The following is a 20,778-nucleotide window of genomic DNA, read 5'->3' on the forward strand; positions in this document are numbered from 1 at the left end:
AAGACTATATGACCCACAAGTTTTCATGATCTCTGAAAAAGATAATGATTCAATTCTAACAGATTCATCACGTCTCATCCTGGGTCTCAGGTGCATGGCCTCTATCTTCTCTTCCAAAAATACAGGTATGCCTCTAAATGTTCGTCAATTATTCCAGATTTCTTGCCTCTAGAATTACACAGATTTTCAAAACAAATGTACATGTACAAAAGCTATGTGTATATCAATGCAACCTGGGTAGGGTTCTGAAGCTCAAAAACTTTTACTACCACTTAGTTATTAGTCTTTCTCGTGTCCCTCCAGGTGCAGAACGATTTTCCTTCCATGAACAACTTAAGCTGACAGCGACAATTGTCTGTGACTAGGGACCGGGCAGAGATAAGCGTCTGTAAAAGTGTTAGTGGGATGTGAGATATAAAGATAAGGCAGTGCTGTACGTGTCATCCAGGCTCTAGAATCGGGAGATGCTAGGGATTCCACCAACAGTGCTCATTCTGCCCTAATTTTTTTTTTTTTTAGATTCTTTGGTTTCCCTTATCTGGTCCCTAAAGCTATAGCGAAACCTCCTCTCCTCTTGGGAATGAAGTAGTGTGAGACTAAGCTCTCCCGTGGACACCTGGTGACTCACATTTTGACTCTCTCCTATTATTTCTTGGATTATCCCAATTGGCCAGCGATTTCACTTTACAGACATTAGTTGCCTTTTCCCCTCTTTCTTTCTTTCTTTCTTTCTTTCTTTCTTTCTTTCTTTCTTTCTTTCTTTCTTTCTTTCTTCCTTCCTTCCTTCCTTCCTTCCTTCCTTCCTTTCTTTCTTTCTTTCTTTCTTTCTTTTCCTTCCTTCTTCCCTCCTTCCTCTCTCTCTCTCTCTCTCTCTCTCTCTCTCTCTCTCTCTCTCTCTCTCTCTCTTTCCTTTTACACTCCAGATTTTATTCCCCTCCCTGTCCACCCTGGACAGTTCGACATCCCATAACTCCTTGAGGCACCCCGCAACCCCCCCATCTCCATAAGGATGTCCCCACCCCATGCACCCCACCAGACCTCTAAACTTCCTGGGGCCTCCAGTCTTTTGAGGATTAGGTGCATCTTCTCTGACTGAACTCGGGCCTCAGAGTCTTCTGCTGTACCTGTGTTGGAGACCTCATCTCAGCTGGTGTATGCTGTCTGTTTGGTGATCCAGTATTTAAGAGATCTCAGGGGTCCCGGTTAATTGAGACTTCTGGTCCTCCTACAGGGTTGCCCTCCTCCTTAGCTTCCTCCAGCTTTTCCCTAATTCAACCAGAGGGGTCAGGCGCTTCTGTTCATTGGCTGGGTGCACATATCTGCATCTGACTCTTTCAGTTGTTTGCTGGGTCTTTTGGAGAACAGTCGTGGCAGGACCCTTTTTGTGAATGCCTCATAGCTTCAGTAAGGGTGTCAGGTCTTGGGGCCTCTCCTTGAGCTAGATCCCACTTTCAAACTATCTCTGGACCTTCTTTTCCTCAGGCTTGTCTCCATTTCCATCCCTGCATTTCTTTCAGACAGGAAAAATTACGGGTCAGAGCTTTGGCTATGGGATGGCAACCCCACCCGTCACTTGATGCCCTGACTTTCTGCTGGAGGTGGATTCAGTAAGTTCCCTCTCCCCACTATAGGTCCTTTCATATAGGGTCTCCACTTTTGAGTCCTTAGAGTCTCTCACTTCTCTGGCATATTCTAGAGGGTTCTCCCAACCCCCTGCTTCCCCAGGTCACCCGTTTCCATTTTTTTCTGCTGGCCCCCAGGGTTTCTTCAGTCCTTTTTCCTCACCCAATACCAGGTCATCCCCTTTCCCTCCTCTGTCTCTCCCTCCCAACCCCTTGTAATAGCTTTCTTCTCACTTTCAAGTGGAACTGAGGCATCTTCACTTAGACCCTTCAGCTTGTTGACCTTATTGAGTTCTGTGGACTGTATCATGGTTATTCTGTACTTTTTTTTTGGCTAATATCCATTTATTCGTGAGAACATACTGTGCATGTCCTTTTGGGTCTGAGTTACCTCACTCAGGATGGAATTTTCTAGTTCTATCTATGTTCTTACAAAACTCAGGATGTCTTCATTCTTAATAGCTGAGTAGTATTCCATTGTGTAAATAAACCACATTTTCTGTATCCATTCTTCTGTGGGACATCTGGGTTGTTTCCAGCTTCTGGCTATCACGAATAAGGTCACTATGAACATAGTGGAGCATGTGCCCCTGTGGTATGGTGGAACATCTTTTGGGTGTATGCCTGAGTGGTATAGCTGGGTCTTCAGGTAGATCTATTTCCAGTTTTCTGAGGAGCCTCCAGATTGGTTTCCAGAGTTGTATCAGTTTGCAATCCTACCAGCAATGGAGGAGTGTTCCTCTTTCTCCACATCCTCTCCAACATGTGCTGTCAACTGAGTTTTTGACTTTAGCTATTGTGATTGGTGTAAGGTGGACTCTTAGAATTGTTTTGATCTCCATTTCTCTGATCACTAAGAACTTTAAACATTTCTTTAGATGCTTCTCAGTCATTCGAGATTCCTCTACTGTGAATTCTCAGTTTAGTTCTTTTTGTCACTTTTTCATTGTGTTGTTTGGGTTTTTGGTAGTAAGCTTCTTGAGTTCTTTATATATTTTGGATATTAGTCCTCTATCAGATGTGGGGTTAGTGAAGATTTTTTTCCCAATATGTAGGATGCTGATCTGTCTTATTGACTATGCCCTTCACCTTACAGAAGCTTTCCAGTTTCATGATGTCCCACTTATCAACTCTTGATCTTAGAGAGTGAGCTATTGGAGTTCTGTTTAGGAAATTTCCCCCTGTCCCAATGAGTTCAAGGCTCTTTCCTACTATGTCTTCTATTAGATGCAGTATATCTGGTTTTATGTTGAAGTTCTTGATCCACTTAGACTTGAGCTTTCTGCATAGTGACAAATATGGGTCTATTTTCATTTTTCTACATACAGGCATCCAGTTAGACCAGCACCGTTTACTGAAGATGTTTTTCCCCCATTGTATATTTTTGGCTTCTTGTCAAAGATCAAGTTGTATAAGTGTGTGGTTTTATTTCTGGGTCTTCAATTCTATTCTATTGTTTAACTTGACTCTCTCTGTACCAATATCATGCAGTTTTTATCACTATTGCTCTGTAGCAGAGCTTGAGGTCAGGGATGATGATTCCCCCAGCCATTCTTTTATTGTTAAGAATTGCTTTTTGCCTTTCCAGATGAATTTTTCCATGTTTTTGAAGAATTGTGTTGGCATTTTGATGGGGATTGCATTGAATTTGTAGATTGCCTTTGGTAGGGTGGCCATTTTTACTATGCTAATTCTGCCAATCCATGAGCATAAAAGATCTCTCCATTTTCTGAGCTCTTCCTCAATTTCTTTCTTCAGAGACTTGAAATTCTTATCATAAAGATCTTTCACTTGTTTGCTTAGAATCACCCCAAAATATTTATATTTTCTGTGGCTATTGTGAAGGGAATTGTTTCCCTAATTCCTTTCTCAGCATGTTTATCATTTGTATAAAGGATGGCTACTGATTTATTTGAGTTAATTTTATATCCGGCCACTTTGCTCAAGTTTAATTCTAGATATGGGGAGGGTAAGCATCCTTGTCTTGTCTCAGATTTTAGTGGGGTTGCTTTAATCTCTCCATTTAATTTGATATTGACTGTTGGTTTGTAGTAAATTGCTTTTATTATGTTTAGTTATGTGGCTTGAATTCCTGACCTCTTTAATACTTTTAACATGAAGTGCTGTATTTTGTCAAATGCTTCTTCTGCATCTAATGAGATGATCATGTGATCTTTTTCTTTGAGTTTGCTTATATGGTGAATTACACTAATGGATTTTCGCATATTGAGCCAACCTTGCATCCCTGGGATAAGGCCTACTTGATTGTGGTGAATGATGGTTTTGATGTGCTCTTGGATTCGGTTTGGGAGAATTTTATTAAGTATTTTTGCATCGGTACTCATAAGCAAGATTGGTCTGGAGTTCTCTTTTATGGTAGGGTCCTTGTGTGGTTTAGGTATCAGAGTAATTGTGACTTCATAGAATGAATTAGGTAGTATTCCTTCTTTTTCTATTTTATGGAATATTTTGAGAAATATTGGTATTCTTTGAAGGTCTGGTAAAATTCTGAACTGAATCCATTTGGCCCTGGGATTCTTTGGTTGGGAGGTTTTTAATGACTTCTATTTCCTTATGGGATGTGATCCTGTTTAGAAAGTTTACCTGCTCTTGATTTAGCTTTGCTATGTGGTATCTGTCTAGAAAATCATCCATTTCATCTAGATTTTCCAGTTTTGTTGAGTATAGGTTTTTGTAGTAGGATCTGACGATTTTTAAATTTTCCTCTGTTTCTGTTGTTTTATCTCCATTTTCATTTCTGATTTTATTAATTTGGATACTGCCTCTAGTCCCTTTAGTTAGTTTGGCTAGGAGTTTAACTATCTTGTTGATTCTCTCAAAGAACCAGCTTTTGGTTTTGCTGAGTCTTTGTGTTGTTCTCTTTGTTTCTATTTGATTGATTTCAGCCCTGAGTTTGACTACTTCCTGCTGTCTACTCCTCTTAGGTGAATTTGCTTCTTTTTGTTCTAGAGCTCTCAGGTGTGCTGCTAAATTGCTAGTGTAAGATCTCTCCAGTTTCTTTACCAGTGAACTTGGTGCTTTGAATTTTCCTCTTAGTACTGCTTTGACTGTGTCCCAGAAGTTTGGGTATGATGCGTCAACATTTTCACTAAATGCCAGGAAGTCCTTAATTTCTTTCTTTATTTCATCCTTGACCAAATTATCATTGAGTAAAGAGTTGTTCAGTTTCTACACCTATGTGGCTTTTCTGTTGCTTTTGTTGTTATTGAAAACCAGCTTTAGGCTATGCTGACCTGATAGGGTGCATGGGATTATTTCAATCTTCCTGCATCTATTGAGGCCTGTTTTATGAACAATTATATGGTCCGTTTTGAAGAAGGTACCATGAGGTGCTGAAAAGAAGGTGTATTCTTTTGTTTTAGGGTGAAATGTTCTGTAGATATCTGTTAAGTAGTAGTATAGTCCTGCATATTGAAGGGCTTACATTGTCTCTAGAGTTGATTTACAGGTTTAACATCTCTGTCCCTAAACTGCTGGTCTCATCTGACACTACTATTCTGATTCTATACTGTGGATATTGAATGTGCATTAGTACTTTATATCATGGGTTGAATCTATAGTTAAAAGCTATATCAGGCTGAAACCTCAGAATCTGGGCTTATTTTGAATAAGGGCTTTTACATATGTAATTAAACCAAGTATCTCAAGATGTGGTCACACAATATTAGGGTGGACCAAACTCCATCGATGGCTGCTGACCTGGCGAGAGACAGAAAACACAAAAGTGCTGAGAGGAAAGCCAGGTGAAGATGAAGGCAGAATTTAGATGTTATCTAAACCAAGGAGCAATTTTGAGAGCTACTAAAATAGAGAACGATGGATCAGATCTGCCCTTAGAGCCTCTGAACAGAACCGAGACTTGATAATATCTTGATTTGTGACTTTAAGCCTCCAGAACCATGAAAGAATAAATTTCTGTCTATGAAACTACAGAATTTATGTTAATTTGTTATAATGTTCTAGGAAATAAGTACACTGTGCCTTATTAAATCATTCCTGTCTTCTAATTCTCTATGCTATCAAAAATCAGAGCACTGTGCTCTGTTTTATTTGGTCCCTGCCTTATAGATTGCTGTTATGTTTGGAAGGAAATTTATAATGAGATTCTTTAAGTCAAAGATTTTGAATAAACAATTTCCCTCCAAGGTTTTTGTTTTTGTTATTGTGTAATGGGATTCCACATCTGTTAAAAATACATTTTATTAGCTGAAAATAATTATTTTAGAAAAATAAAGCTTCTATCAAAAGATGCACCTGCCAAAATGTTAACTGGAGACTATGATATAGCTGTTTTATGAATCTCATTCCTGCTTGTTAAACACGCAGTTGATATTCAATACAGATGTTGTGTGCCTTGCCTCTGGACTTCAAGAACACATGAATTACACTTTGGACACTTTCCTCCATTATAATTGGAATTTTTAAAATAAAATATCTTCTTTTTCAAAAAGTGGCTAAATGAATAGCTTTATTTTGAATTCTAAAACATTTAGCATTGAATGCCCAGAATCTCATATTTATTAGTGAGATTCTGTCAGTTACATAAATGGATTGCCAAATGTCACTATTGTGTTTTACTCTTAAAATAACTACATGCTGTATGCTTAGAAAAATATCATATAATTATAAAGTAATTCTGGGTTCTAGTAGATTACTTAGTAATTATACTTAATATTGCAGTTCAAAAAGTGATTACTATGAAAGCTCATTATAAAAGGCAGAAAGAGTCACATATGTGTCCTTAATTATCTCTGACACAATAGAAGTTGATGTTAATTGAAATGATTTATAGTTATTACAGTAACTTAATTAAAGAATATACTAGAAGTGATAGCTAACTTTTCCAGAGAAAACAAATGCCAAATCAGTACCAAACAACTTAGAGGAGGGTCTCAGCAATCTAAATTTGATTATTTACTTAGCAAATATTTTCAAAACACTCTATAAATTTCAAAACACTCTATGCATTCACCCTTATCTCCCTATGCTTAGGACTGGCACCTAGAAATACTCAATAAATTTATACTAGATAAATGATTAACTTCTATTTTTGATTAAGGCTAATTTAAAATTGGATAATTTTATTGAAAATGTGTCGTGAAAATCTAACATGACGATCTTAGTAGTTAGAGGTCATTGACCCTTTCGAAGTAGGACATGGAGGCACTGGTCCTTTCTCAGAAGTTTATAGTAAATTCAAACTTTTGAAGACACATTCAGATGGTTCGAGGTTTTCCCAAAGCCTATCGCAGCTCAATTTAGGTGCACTGACTGGGGGCCCAAGCTTGTTTCGTTTAACCTGGTATTCTCTGTGTTTATCCATGTTACTGCAGAGTATACAGTTTCATGACTCTGTACAACTGAGCTGTATACTATTGTGTATAGATGCCACATATTTTAAACCAACTCATCTTTGACAGAAGTGCTAACCATGTTCAATGCTATTTACTTAAAAGTGACTAGAAGAATTTGGATGCTTTACATTTAAGGTTCTAAAGAAGGTAAGTATCGTCTGATTCCTATACCATCTGTATGCACATCAATATATCACATTACGTTCCATAAATATGAACAATAATTTTAAGTCAATTAAAATTAATATAAAATTTAGAGAAAAGAAAATAACTGTAGCTAATAGTAGTATTTTTTGAACCTTACTAACAAGGTGCTTGTGGCTATGGACTTCCCAAAGAAACTAAGAGGAAATGGTGTTCCTTTCTCTAGTATTTAAGCAGATATCTAGAAAAATAGCGCGTTACCTTATTCTTCATTTATTTTGTTTCACAATCACTTTTAAATTAGCAAGCATGGAGAATTATACAAAATCTTTTTGTTCAACAGGTAACAAAAATGTCATACATTTTAAAAAAACAAAAATAAAAATAGATACATATCCCATTGAAGACTAAACACCACCAGAATCAAAAATATCTGAATCCTGGAGGTATTCAGTCTTACTGATGATATCTTGTCCTTCATACATTCGTAGCCAGCGACATTTGTAAGACATACCTCGCGATAAGCTAACATCCTAGATGACTGATATGTTGCGGGTGTCTGGACCATGCCTAGTAATATTACTAAGCCTTCAGAATCCAGTGCGCTGTGATTGGTTGGACATAGGCCAGGCTAGGCGAGGCAGAGGCTTTACCACGGTAAAGCTCCCTTGTTTCTCCTGAGAACTGAACACTCAAGAACTACCACCCACGTCGCTGGACAGACGGCTCAGCAGTTAGGAGTTCATGAAGCTCTTGCCAAGGAGGAGCTAAGGTTCAGTGCCATGTTAGGCGCCTCCTGCCAGTTCCAGGGGGACCTGATGCCTCTGACCTTCATGAGAACCTGAACTTGCATATAAATACACCCATACACACTTAAAAGCCTTGGAAACCAGAAGAAAAAAGTGAGGAAGGTGGGGGAGAAGAATAAGCTTGAGCCAAGGCCACGCATGAATCCGTTCCTTTTGAGTGCCTCTCCTGACCTCTGTTACATACACTGGAATGGGAGAGTGAACAAGATAAAATGATTCTAAACTCTATTTCATACCTGACTCGCAGAAGCCTGACAGGAGAGTCTAAAAATACAGCGAGTTGATTCTGAAGGCCTAAAAATATTACCTATTTTGGAATTTCTCCAGAGACTCAAATTCTGGGGACCTTGGAGCAATGTTTATGACCTTTCTTCTTCATTTTTCATGGCAGAATATAGCCTCAGCATATGGTCTGAGAGAGTTAATCTAGATTAGAACACACCTGCCATGCCGTTACATCAACAAGGGATATAACCCCAGTCCCCATTCCTCAGCCACACAGCACACTGCCCTTACCTTCCCTAATCTACATAATCACTTGTCAAGATGAGTGATTTCCATTGACATGTCAATGTTTCTGTTGTTTTTTTAACGTGACTTGTGATTGATTTAACATATTTTAACTGACATACTTTCCTATGCAACGGGATACCATGAACGAATATACTTGATAGATATTTCTTTTTCCTTCTACTTCCTAAATGAGTTCAGTGTTCATGAAATGAGCTGAATTTCCCTGGAGAATTAAACCCATTACACTGTTGCCTCACAGTCACAGGTGATACCAAATACATAGCTATCCCAGCACATTCTTCTATCCTGCCTAGCAAATCTGTAAATCAGCCCTAAGACAGGGAGAGAAGTCTGAAACCACTGATGTGCAAGCTGCTTCAGATGCCTCCTCATCCCAAAGAAAAATAAAACAACAAAACCTCTTCGGCCACAAAGAAAAAATACACACACACACACACACACACACACACACACACACACCACACACACACACCACACACACTCACACACACACCACACACACCACACACACACTCACACACAACACACACACACTCACACACAACACACACACACTCACACACAACACACACACACTCACACACACAACACACACAACACACACAACACACACAACACACACACCACACACACACACACCACACACACACACACCACACACACACTCGTACACACAACACACACAACACACACAACACACACACCACACATACACCACACACACACTCACACACACAATACACACACCACACACAACACACACACACCACACACACTCACACACACACCACACACAACACACACACTCACACACACCACACACACACACAACACACACAACACACACTCACACACACCACACACACACTCACACACACAACACACACAACACACACACACTCACACACAGAGAGAGACAGAGAGAGAGAGAGAGAGAGAGATGAAGAGACAGAGAGACAAGAAAATAACTGATATAAGTAATGTCTTTAAAGACGTCTGTAGCCAATACTGAGGGCTTGATCTCTGGACTTAATAGTCCAGTCCATACTGTTGCATACATATATATGCAGGCAAAAAGCATTCATTCACATAAAAATAAATAAATCTTTTAACACAAAATTTAACCCAGAGCACTCCGTCAACATTTGATAAAGGGAAACACTTAATCAAAAGTACCATAGATTCCTTGAAGTTGGAATGTAGTCCAAATGTACTTCTTTCTGTTTCCTAGTCTCATTTTGTAAAGTTGTAAGGTCATTTTTTCTTCTCATTACAATTGCATATTTTCATATGCACAAATGGAATATTCAGTGACTTGAAAAGAATATATGCACAATTGCTGTGCTTTAAAAAATATACTCAGGGCAAAGAGGACCGTTCTAGAAGTGTGCTTTCCTCACATGTTCCTCCATGAAGACTCCGTAAATACTTCCTGCCAGAGATAACTTTGCCCTGCCTCTGAGAATGGAATGCAGAAAATTTATGCAAGGAAGCTCCCTCCCTTCTACAAATTAGAAAGGGTATTTGGGGGCTTGCATGAGTACTAGATAGTCTGATTCTGTTCTTTAAATTCGGCCCAGGCACATCCATTTGATTTGCAGGTGGGTGAAAGGAAATTGCTATGTTTGCACTCTCAAATCATTACCCCTTGGTGAAAGAAAGAGACAAAGAGAAATACAGAGAGACAGAGCAAGAAAAGCACCCTTGACTTTTCACTATTGTCCAGATACTTAGAGTTAAAATCATTTACACAACAGTTGAACTTTTTAAACATTTAATTTTAAAAGTCCTTAGACTTGCCAGAGTTCTGGGCACCTGGTATGGGCAAGGTTAGAATCCAGTCAGAGTCTGCAGAAGGCAAAAATGCTCTGCATTGATGAAAAGAACACAGCAAACAAAATGGTTTCCTGAAGACCAAGTCTGTAGCTTGCATATATAAAACGGCTATAGCACCCACATTCCTTTAAAAGTGTCTGCATCCATCTGCACACTACAAGCTCCTTCTAGCCTATCACATAAATGTTTCATCACTTGAAATAGAATATACTTGCACATGGCTTACACACTTTCAAGTGTTCCATGAAATACTTCTCCTTTACCCAAACACATCGCTGCTTTCTCAGACTCCCTCATCCACTAGTACATAAATTTGTTTTAGTTTTGTTGAGATAGCAGTCAGTTTAGAAGTTATAAAAGAAAGTTTATATCTGATGAGTGTAAAATTCAATTGAATGAAAAATGTGTTTGTAGGTTCTCTCTCTAATTAATGACAATGGTACTTACATTTTTTTTCTTTCTGTTTTCCCTTGCCGCTAAAACTTAGGATCCTTTAATGGTGTTCTCTAGAGAGTAGTATCACTAGAAGTACACTAAAGACATCACTGAATGAATAAACTTATCTTGGGTCATTTCTTCTGGATTCACCATATAGAACTTGACTCTAGGGGAAATCTTGAGTTGACAGATACATTTATCTGAAGAAATATTCACAATAGACTTATACCAGTTCATGTACATCACGAACGCCATGAGTAACAGAGAGAACACTGCAGAGCTTCCCCTTTGGTGGGTGACAAAAGGAAAAAAGTCGCATTTGTAGAAAATGTAAACCTTTACCTTTTAAGTTAAAAGTGATGAGAGTAAGGGACCTTAGAACACTCAGTGCTAAAGACTAGGTCTCCATCCAATCCCTCTACTCAGGGACCCTCTCCCTGTGGAAGGGGAGGCAGAAAGAATGAGAGAGCCCCAGTTGATGGAAGACACCAAAAAGAACGAGGCCTTCTAAACACAGATGTACTGACATGCATAAGACTGGCAGCACACAATGGTCCTGGGCAGGTCTGAGTCAGACGAGTCCCAGAGTTGAGAAATACACACGAAATAGAGTCCCATCCTTCACCTAGATGTGATCTCTCACTGATAACTACTTACACATGGAGTCTCACTGGGGGCATACACACCACTCTTAAGGGCAAGTACAATGCCAATAGAAAACAATTTCAGTGGCATTTGGGGTGGGGCATTCTGTGTTTTGTAATGCTTTGTTGGGGACTTTTTTATAAAAGTTACAAATTCTTTGGTATATATTACAACTTTAGGGTTTGTGGAATTCCTGTGTAAGGGAACATGTGTGTCTCTGTGTCTCCGTGTGTTCCTTATATTTTTCCTTTGGCTCTTTTCCTTCTGTTTGTTTTGTTCCATTCCACTTTGGTTTTGTTTTATCACATTTTATTATTCTGTAGATGCCTGTTTGTTTCTAATGAGACCCAGAAAAGGTATGGATTCACATGGGAGGGAAATGTGACTGTCTCTGAAGATTTGGGGGAAGGGAAACAATAATCAGGATACATAGTAAAAGGCAAAGAGAAAAACCACTTATCTGTTAGGAACAACAGTGCTTTATTAACTGAATAATCTCCCCAGCCCTATATCATGGTTTTTATTTTTATTTCTCTAGCGAATGATTTTGCTGAATATCTTGTCATGTGTTTAATTTAACAGTTGTGTATGATTTCTAAAAACAAATCAAAAACAAAAACAAAAAAACATCTGTTTCTATCCATAATAAAGTTCACTTGTATTTTAGTTAGGGTGTTACTGCTGTGCAGAGGCAACGTGACCAAGGCAAATCTTATAAGGGACAATATTTAACTGGGGATGGCTTACAGGTTCAGAGGTTCAGTCCAGTATCATCAAGGCAGGAACATGGCAGCATCCAGGCAGGCATGGTGCAGGCAGACCTGAGAGTTCTACATCTTCACCTGAAGGCTGCTACTGGAAGACTAAGTAGGATGATGATCTCATTGCCCACACTCACAGTGACACACCTACTCCAACAAGGCCACACCTTCTAATCTTGCCACTCCCTGGGCCAAGCATAAACGAATCATAACACCCTGCTTATAGTTTTGTTCCAGAGTTCTAGAATCTGGGTACCAGATCCAGACTGTCTTCATATATTTGTACATATTACCCTTACTCCATAATTGTTGTAAAATTATAAAAAATAAAACTGTCTTTTACCCCCACTAGATCCAGCACTGTAGAGTGCCCCAAGATATCTGGTAGATGTCTTCATCTCAATCAGCAAGGCCTCTCACCTGCTCTGCTCAATTCCATAGCACACTGCCGATGGCCTCTCTCTGAGCCTGGCAACGATCTCTCTACCCATCCAGTTCCCAGAAATACACATCTCAATTCCATGGCCGCTTGGTGTCCCAGCCGCCACACATCTTCTTAAAACTTAATTAGCCACAAGAAAGAACACACAACACAGTAACCTCTGACCCAATTGATAAGATATAATTGCCCACCTAAACATACAGAGCCCTATACAATCCATCCTTTATGGACATCTTATAATTAAGATATTAAATATGAATTTTCAGCCACTCTTTTGTTGCACCAGCCAGTTTTCTTTTCTACCAAATACTCAGTGGATGCTAATTCATGTCAGACCAAGGCTAACTTCGAAGCCACCATTTCTTCCAGCAATATCTACATACAGTTAAAAGTGATCAGGCATCAGCAAGTTCAGTCAATTCAAATAAAGAAACAAAGCTCAAGATACCGTTTGTGACATGAGGCAAAAGTGGAAACTCCATCAGTTCAGTGACCCAAGTGTTAAGGATCTATTTGCCTTTCTTTCCTGGTTGTTTAGGAAAGTCTGCATTTATTTTCAAGTATATAAAGTGAAGTTGACATCACTCACAGGAGAATAGATAAAAAAAATCTGTCATGAAGACTGCAGAGATGAATAGCATAAGCTAGCCATTTCCTCGAGAGTCAGGAAGTATCTAGTTTATACCATGAAACGATGTGCCAATAAAACATAATTGGTATTGAAATATATGACTAAGGACAATCCTCAGGTTTCAGGCCTCCACGTTTTCCTCAGCAGTTCTCATTCCACAGCCAGAATATTGAGGCAATACAGAGTAAGCCGATTTGCACAAAACAAAGAAGTATGAATTCAAAAAATAGGAATGTACATAGAAATTTTACATAGAAATGTGGGTTTTACATGTGTATAAGCATAGATAGATAAATACTTTTTACATGTCTATTCATATATATTTATTAGATTTATATAGTAATGTTAAGTTAAAACAACATACATTAAGACACAGTCATTTAGTAAATAAAATATAGAGCACAAATTAATATGGTAATGAATGTAGATTTTATTTTACAAATAATAAGTAACAATTAGGAATATGCCATTCTGGGAAAAGTGGGAAGATATCATGCTATTAGCCCAGGCTTTCCCAAAGAGAAATTATAGCTAGTAGCCCAGGCTTTCCTGAGAAGAGATTACTAGCCCAGGTCCAGTGTTCATGAAATAGTCTAATTTCAAAGTAAAGCCTCTTAGAACATGTCTTAGAAAGTCTTATGAAAATTAATAAATATCGATCTATTACATTCTTATTTTCATGGCATAGCTATAACTGATCTTTGAGATATGTAGGTCAGTAATAATTGCCTTCATTTCTCCCAAGTCAAGGGATTCGGTTGCTATCTCACATCATTGTAATACTTATTTTCATACAGCGTTTATTATATTGTTGAATCTCAACATATATCTATAAAGACTTCTAATAAAACTGTTTTATCAGAGTGGAAACAGATTTTAAATAAATACTCAGAGCTCTTACCAGCAGCAAACAGTTGACCTAAAGGAGAGACCTGGCACTCTGCTCTAGCGCCAAATCCTTTAAGATGCTAGGGTTAAAGGTCCTCTCTTACTCCCCCACCCCTTTTTTTTTTGTTTTGATTTTTACTTAATATAAGAACTTTGAAGCAAGATGAACCATGAAACAGATATGGTAAATTACTGAATTTTTTTTTAATTCTCATTTTCTCAGTCAGTTGAAATTTTATAATAGTCTTCAATCAAGCTCCCATTCAAAAACCTTAACACAACATGCAAGAATTTTTTTTTTTATCACAACAACTTGTAGGAGCTGTAGTCATTTTTTTTAACTCTCACCCTGAATGTATACACAATAACAGGCTGTAAGAAAGAAAACAGCCTTTCTTCAAGCCACTGGGAAGACACTGTATGTGACTCTCTGGAGGTCAACACAGAGCCTCTGAGAGGGATCAGACTGATAGCTCAAGTGTCCAAGGGGCTTTGACAAGCTCTTTCATCTTAAGCGACAGTGTTTCCTCAGCCCCTAGCCTTCTATTCCTCCCATACCTTGTTTTCCCTCCTTCATGGCTACAGATTTACTCTTCTTCCTGGCTTTGATTAGCCTGCCCCCCATCCAACCTCTACCCTGCTTTCCTGTCCTCCCTTGGCCAAGAGGGCTATGACATGAGAAAAGCACTCGATCATCATGATGGGAAGTGTCAGGTGCACAAGATAAATGCAAATTTCATGGCCCTACTGTCTCATTCTGCCAAATTTTATGAGACTGAGAAAACTTGGAAGCTTATGCTACGGGGCCATTTGGTTGGCAGGAAAGAGAGCAGACTTTTTCCAACACCGTCTGTTGGCAGCTCCAGTGTTAGATTTACAGCAAGGGCTGGAGATTGCCTTGGCTATTGAGGCTGCAACTCGGCCAGCTGGGGGCCTCTCAAGTGAGGGAAGAGTGATGGCGTAGATCCTGGGAGAGAGTGTTTCACTTAAGCCCTCCCAATGACAGCTTTTTGGTCTTACCTTGAGCTGGAGAATTTGGCCCCAGAGCGATTGGCCTCGTTCACAGATAGCTTCACCCAAAATCCCAGTGCCACTAAAGAGTGGCATCCACCAATGTGCTGAAATGAGAAGACAGTTTCTGGGATGGAATCAGGTCTGGTTTGTGGCCTGTTTTTGTGTTAGTTTATAGTTTTCTATTATAGACTTTTGCTTCATCTACTCCTAAAGCTATTATCACTTGGAAGAAAACAAGTTTAACACGCTGTGGCATAATGATTGAAAGCCTCAATTCTGGGGCCACAGGGCCAGAGTTTCAAATCCAGTTGTGTTCTAGCACAGCATACCTGTGGGGAATTCTTAGCTTCTTTGCATCTCAGTGCCTTTGGATTAAAGTATCTCGAATAGTAGCACTTATAATGAAGTTGATTGAAATAATCAAAAAACAAGTAGCGAAGGTAGCCAAGTAAAACACGGACAATGAAAAAGACTCGAAGAGGGGGAAATGGCTATTATCATTTGGGTGAATGTACTTTGCTGTCTTGAATGGGGTTTCCGATTCTGAGGAAGCCAATCCAAAGAACTGAAACCATGATGAGTATTTCCAAAAGGGCTCCTCAGCCTTGCCTAGAGAAGAGTGTTTATTTCTGGCACCACACTGAGCAACCCAGTCCCAGTCTTACAGATGCAGATTTTGAAAGAGGGAAACGAATGTTGGTAATTCTTAAGTCTGTGACTTAGAACTTCACCGGCATGCCAAGTCTGTTCACTGAAAAGTAGACTCAGGATGGAGCTCAAGGAAGCAATGGTCTTTGCCAGCCCTCAGAAAGAGTAGAAAGAACAGCCATGGGGTGCCAGACCAATTTATTGAAAGTAAAGTGACTTTTGTGAAGAAACAGGTGAAGACCTTTAGAAACTTGGAAAAAAATTGCAAGTGAGAAAAGTAAAATGAATTTGCTGCACGACCCCACAGCCAGAGGAAGACTTGGGATTAGAACTTAAACTTCCTAGTGCCATGCTCTGTGTTGTGGTGGCTCTGAAGAAAGCCCTGTCAGGAACACACTACTCTCCATAAGTGATATCGTTCTCTTCAGCCAAACCCTCTCTTCTAAAGGTCTTATCTCCCCAAATCAATGAGGCACCAGCACATTAGTAGACTCAGAAAAAACACTTCTATATTTTGGGTTAAGGGTGTCATTAACTCGGGGTTCAATTTTGAGGCTTTTGCATGGCAGACACTGAGTTAGAACTTTCAGATGCTCTGGAAGAACATTAACCATATTCCCACCACAAATCAAAACCTGCTTGTTCAGACACCAAGGAAGGTCACAAGAAGCTGTCCAAGGATGGATAAAAATAAACACTTGAATTCTTGACAGGAATGAGATCTGGGACTTAGGAGACCCTTTGAATGAGTAAAGGACCCTGTTAAGCCTTTTCAGTATTTTTACGTAATATTTGAAATTATTGTTTCTACACCTTTTATGACATTTAAAATGAATCTACAGAAAGGCTTTTGGCACAAAAATTACATTAATTTTATGACTTCAGTAACAATAGCAATAATTATCAGAGCTGTGATCATTAGTTGAATATCTACAAGGCACTCCACCAGCTGGGAAGAACTAGGAGTTAGTGAATGATTTGTGTTCTAGAGGTTTAAGGGGAACCTTGTCATTCATGGCTTCTAATATTCCATGCATGCAGATCTTCTGTTTAGACTTCTTAAACTTCCCACTGAGGAGGGGGCCCACCTCAGGAGTCCAAAATGAATGATATCCAGCTCACTTCATAAGCATGTCCTCCAACTTCCTGAGACAAGCACTTTCTAGAACCGCAGACTACCTAAAATAGTGAAGGAGAAAATATAGGAAATGGGGTGTTGTTAAATCAATTATACTTTTAAATTATTCTCTTCACACGATTTATTAGAACAGGACGAAAACCCCCTAAAGTTCTGAAGAAATATTAACATAACATGCCTGTAACTCATGCTGTGTTTAATGAGAGGTGCTGTTTTTCCTGCCATGGGGGCCATAGCCCAATGAGTGATGACTCTGAAAAGGGTCACATACATATTCATCAAATTCGACATGCTCATGTAAACTGGTTCTAATAGGCCATGACAGCAAAGTTGTGTCGGGCAAATAGCTGAGCATGGGCCTCTTCTGTTCACTGGCATATTTAGCCATTAACACTATGCTATCCATGGATGAAATATTAGCTTGTTAACTTAAGACCATCACTTATTTTGGAATCTCTGATAACCAAGTGAGGGAATCTTCCTAGCTGCTGTTTTAGGGATGAGCCGTGAACTGTATAATGCTTATTTTACCCAGAGAGTGTCAGTGCTACCATTCTGCTCCCTGATCATGGAACTCAGAACACTTATGCAAATGGTCTGTCCTGAAGTAAGTTGACATCCAATCAAGAATAATGACTCTCAGTTCCTCTTTGGTTTCTATCACAAATTATGTAGATTTCCAAACTTTTAAAAATACACTTCAATGCAAAACCATTTTCTTCCATTGTCGACTGGTTTGGCATGTTTAAGCTGCCATTAAACGGAATATAAGATGATCTTTGACTCTTGCCTTGGCTGTTTCACGAATCTGTTGTCAAGTTTATGAAAGAACTCAATTATCAGGGAAAAAAAATCCCTGAAATTGTAATTAATCCATTTTAAAAAAACTCACTACTCAGCAATAAATTGAGATGTGTAAGCCTTCTAGAGACTATTATGAGAGAATGGAGTGTCAACACCCATTGCTTCAAGACACTCAAAGCCTGAATCAACATTGATAAATTATCTTTCTGTAGCCATCTGGAAGCTCCGACTACCTCAAGTACCAACCTCTGGATATCTATATTTAGCTCAATTCAAGTACATTAGTGAATCACAGAGTTTGACGTCAATGTCAATGGAGTTTCATCTTAGGTCAGTTAGTGTCTTGGTTTACCCACTGTAAAACAATCATTTGAACTCCCTGAAGACAGGGTCATATTGGAATGATTTGAAAGATCACCGCTTTTAAGTAACATGTTGATATGAATTTCATAGGGTGAAAATTAATCTGCCACTTATAGTCATGATATTTAATTATGAGACCTGAGAACGTCTTCATCTCAACTTTCTTCACCTCCCCAAAGAGGAACTGAACTTTGCAAAAGTAGTCGTTTGGCTTTTATTACCAAGTGTCCCCAAAGTGACACCAACATAAAGTTGTCCTTAGCTGACAAGAAAGCAAACCACACAGTAAAACAATTTATTCCTCAGCATAATCAAACTATATTGATGAAAAAACACATTCAAGGAAAGATTACATTATCTTAATTTATTATTAAATTATCTTAATCAGACATGTAGCTCTTCCTTGTTGGAAGTTTCCTAGGGGAGAAGATGTAGATGCGTGGACCTGTTTTTAGAAGTTCCATATTCACTTGTGAATGAAGAACACATTGGCATGGGGCTGGAAGGCAGACTCAGCAGGTTCAGAGCATGCTCTCACAAAAGACCTACTTTCAATCCCTAGCACCTCCATGGCAGATCACAACCATCTGTAACTGTGGTCCAGAGGAGCAGCCCTCTTCTGGTCTTCAAGAGCCCCAGGCACGCACATGGCACACAAATACACAAGCCAAAAGCCATACTCATAGAAGTTACTTTTTGTTGTATTGTTTTACTCCAGCAACAAAAATACCAACAAAAACACCACCAGAGTCCAGAGGTTTCAAGGATGGGTAGACAACTGGATACTATGATTTCTTTTCTTCCAGAATCTGCCACTGGTTGCCAATCAGTCAACAGTATGTGTCAGGGAACGAGTCTCTTCCCCTTCCATAGCTGACTGTTATGTGTGTCAACTTCCATGGACCCAGTGCCGGCCCTAATCAGCTGCTTTGAGTTCCTGGTTGCCATGAACATGTCATGCTAAGAAGATGATACTTCAGTCACTCTCCCTGTTTCCCAGCATTATATTCTTTTTGCCCTATTCCACAATGTTCTCTGAGCTCTAAGGCAGCAGGATAATGTTTCCTTTGGGGCTCGGCCCTCCATTGTGCTTTCTTTCTAGAATTCTATGAAGCCGTGGGTGTTCCTATTTATCTCTGTTCCCTACAAGAAGAGATTTCTAAGTTTAAGGAAGCTTCCGTTCAAATATCAACACAGATGTTTAAGGTCATATCAACTAAACCAAGCCACTTTCTTAGGTCTGTCCCTTTCCTAGGACCTAAGACCTTTTCAGTCATGGATTTTAGAACAGATTGGGTATTTACAGGGTTCTATCCTGTAGTGCAATCTCCAAATCCAATTAGGAATCAGTTGATTGCTCCCATAACAGAGATGCCCCCATTACACCAATGAACATATCTTTCCCGGTAAGGTAGTATTATAGTTCACTGTTGAATTAGACTGCCAATGCCTTTATCACAGTGTAAACTCTGTAGAACCATCTAGTACCAAAACAGTCAGCCAGCAGGCAGGACTTTCCTAGCCCAATTCTAGCTTGACTTCTATTCCTTTCATTTTACTCTTGAGATAGTCTTATTTGAAGATAGCACTGCTGGGTACATAATTGATAGATTGTGTATTCTGTAATTTACTGCTCTGGTCATTAGACTACTGTTGCCAACGTACACAGGACAAAATTTGCTAGATTTCTACATTTTTGGGAAATAAATCTAATTATAAGTCTATTCTAGTTTTATTTCAATGAGTTAAGAATGTTACCTCTACAAAGTTTCATTGCCTTCGATGACCAGTGAAAAGAGGAAGATGAAAAGCCTTCCTTGGCATAGCTGCCCTGCAGTAAGAGTCAGAAATGGTTGATACATTTGGCAAATGCAGGAAAATGCCATCTGGTATAGATTTCCTTTCAACTCATTGGGAGGATTTCAGGATCACAGACAATAATTGAAAGCTGTTGTCTTGGGGGTGATATATTATCTAACTCTTTTTTTTTTTGTAGTTAGTTTCTGGAAACCAAGCCATCTGAGCTAACATACATCCTCTTATCCCACCTGTACTCACACTTCAAACAAATGCCTTGTACGCTAAGAGTGAACACCGATAAATAATGTGCAGCTTGCATCTATTTTGCTCCAAAGTGCTGTAAATATCAAGGTCTACTTACGAGGGTTGTACTCTTGGTTACAGTGGGTCATTGAGAGCTAGGGCCAAATGAATTGAAGTAAACAGAATGAATGGTATTGCTGGTCATAACTGAATGCTGGGTCTAAATGAGGCCACTCAAAGCAGATCACATATGACTTTAATCCCCTGTTCTGCCCAGCATTCCCTGGGGATAAATCTGTCTCCAGTTTTTATTTACATATTATCATTTTACCTTATGTCACTGTCATAGTTTCAGACTTGAGTAAATCCACATTTAAATAGTGATTTGTCTCCTTTTGATAGTAAATATTCTTGTAAGTGATGGTCGAGATTAAAGGGAATTTGTTGACAATAGGTAGACAGGGCTATTTAGGATTAAATGAAATTATATACTCGGCTAAGAGAGCATTCTTTGGGAAGCTCCATCCTGCAGGTGCCAGTTGCCCTACAAATGCTGCCTTTGAAGGTACAGTGATAATTCCCTGAAAGAAAAAAGAGAAAAGGAAGGGAGGGGTGGAAAAACAACACATAGAAATACATTCTC

The 20,778-nt window shown here is 39.1% G+C and overlaps 1 protein-coding gene across 7 annotated transcripts in view; it reads right to left on the reverse strand.

The window, feature by feature from the left end:
• LOC148001463 (uncharacterized) overlaps positions 1-20,778 on the reverse strand; it is a 193,883-nt gene that overhangs the window by 46,293 nt on the left and 126,812 nt on the right. For 3 of the 7 annotated variants that reach the window (XR_015637163.1, XM_087584596.1, XM_087584594.1), the window contains exon 4: positions 15,146-15,243. The gene's annotated coding sequence lies outside the window, so the exon portion shown is untranslated. Of the gene's footprint in view, positions 1-15,145; positions 15,244-16,875; positions 16,967-19,384; positions 20,717-20,778 lie in introns of those variants that run through there. The other 4 variants (XM_087584593.1, XM_087584592.1, XM_087584595.1 and 1 more) reach the window with 3 other exon arrangements.

Source organism: Rattus norvegicus, chromosome 14, assembly GCF_021556685.1.
Source record: "Rattus norvegicus strain SHRSP/BbbUtx chromosome 14, alternate assembly SHRSP_T2T, whole genome shotgun sequence".
NCBI classification, from domain to species: Eukaryota; Metazoa; Chordata; class Mammalia; order Rodentia; family Muridae; genus Rattus; species Rattus norvegicus.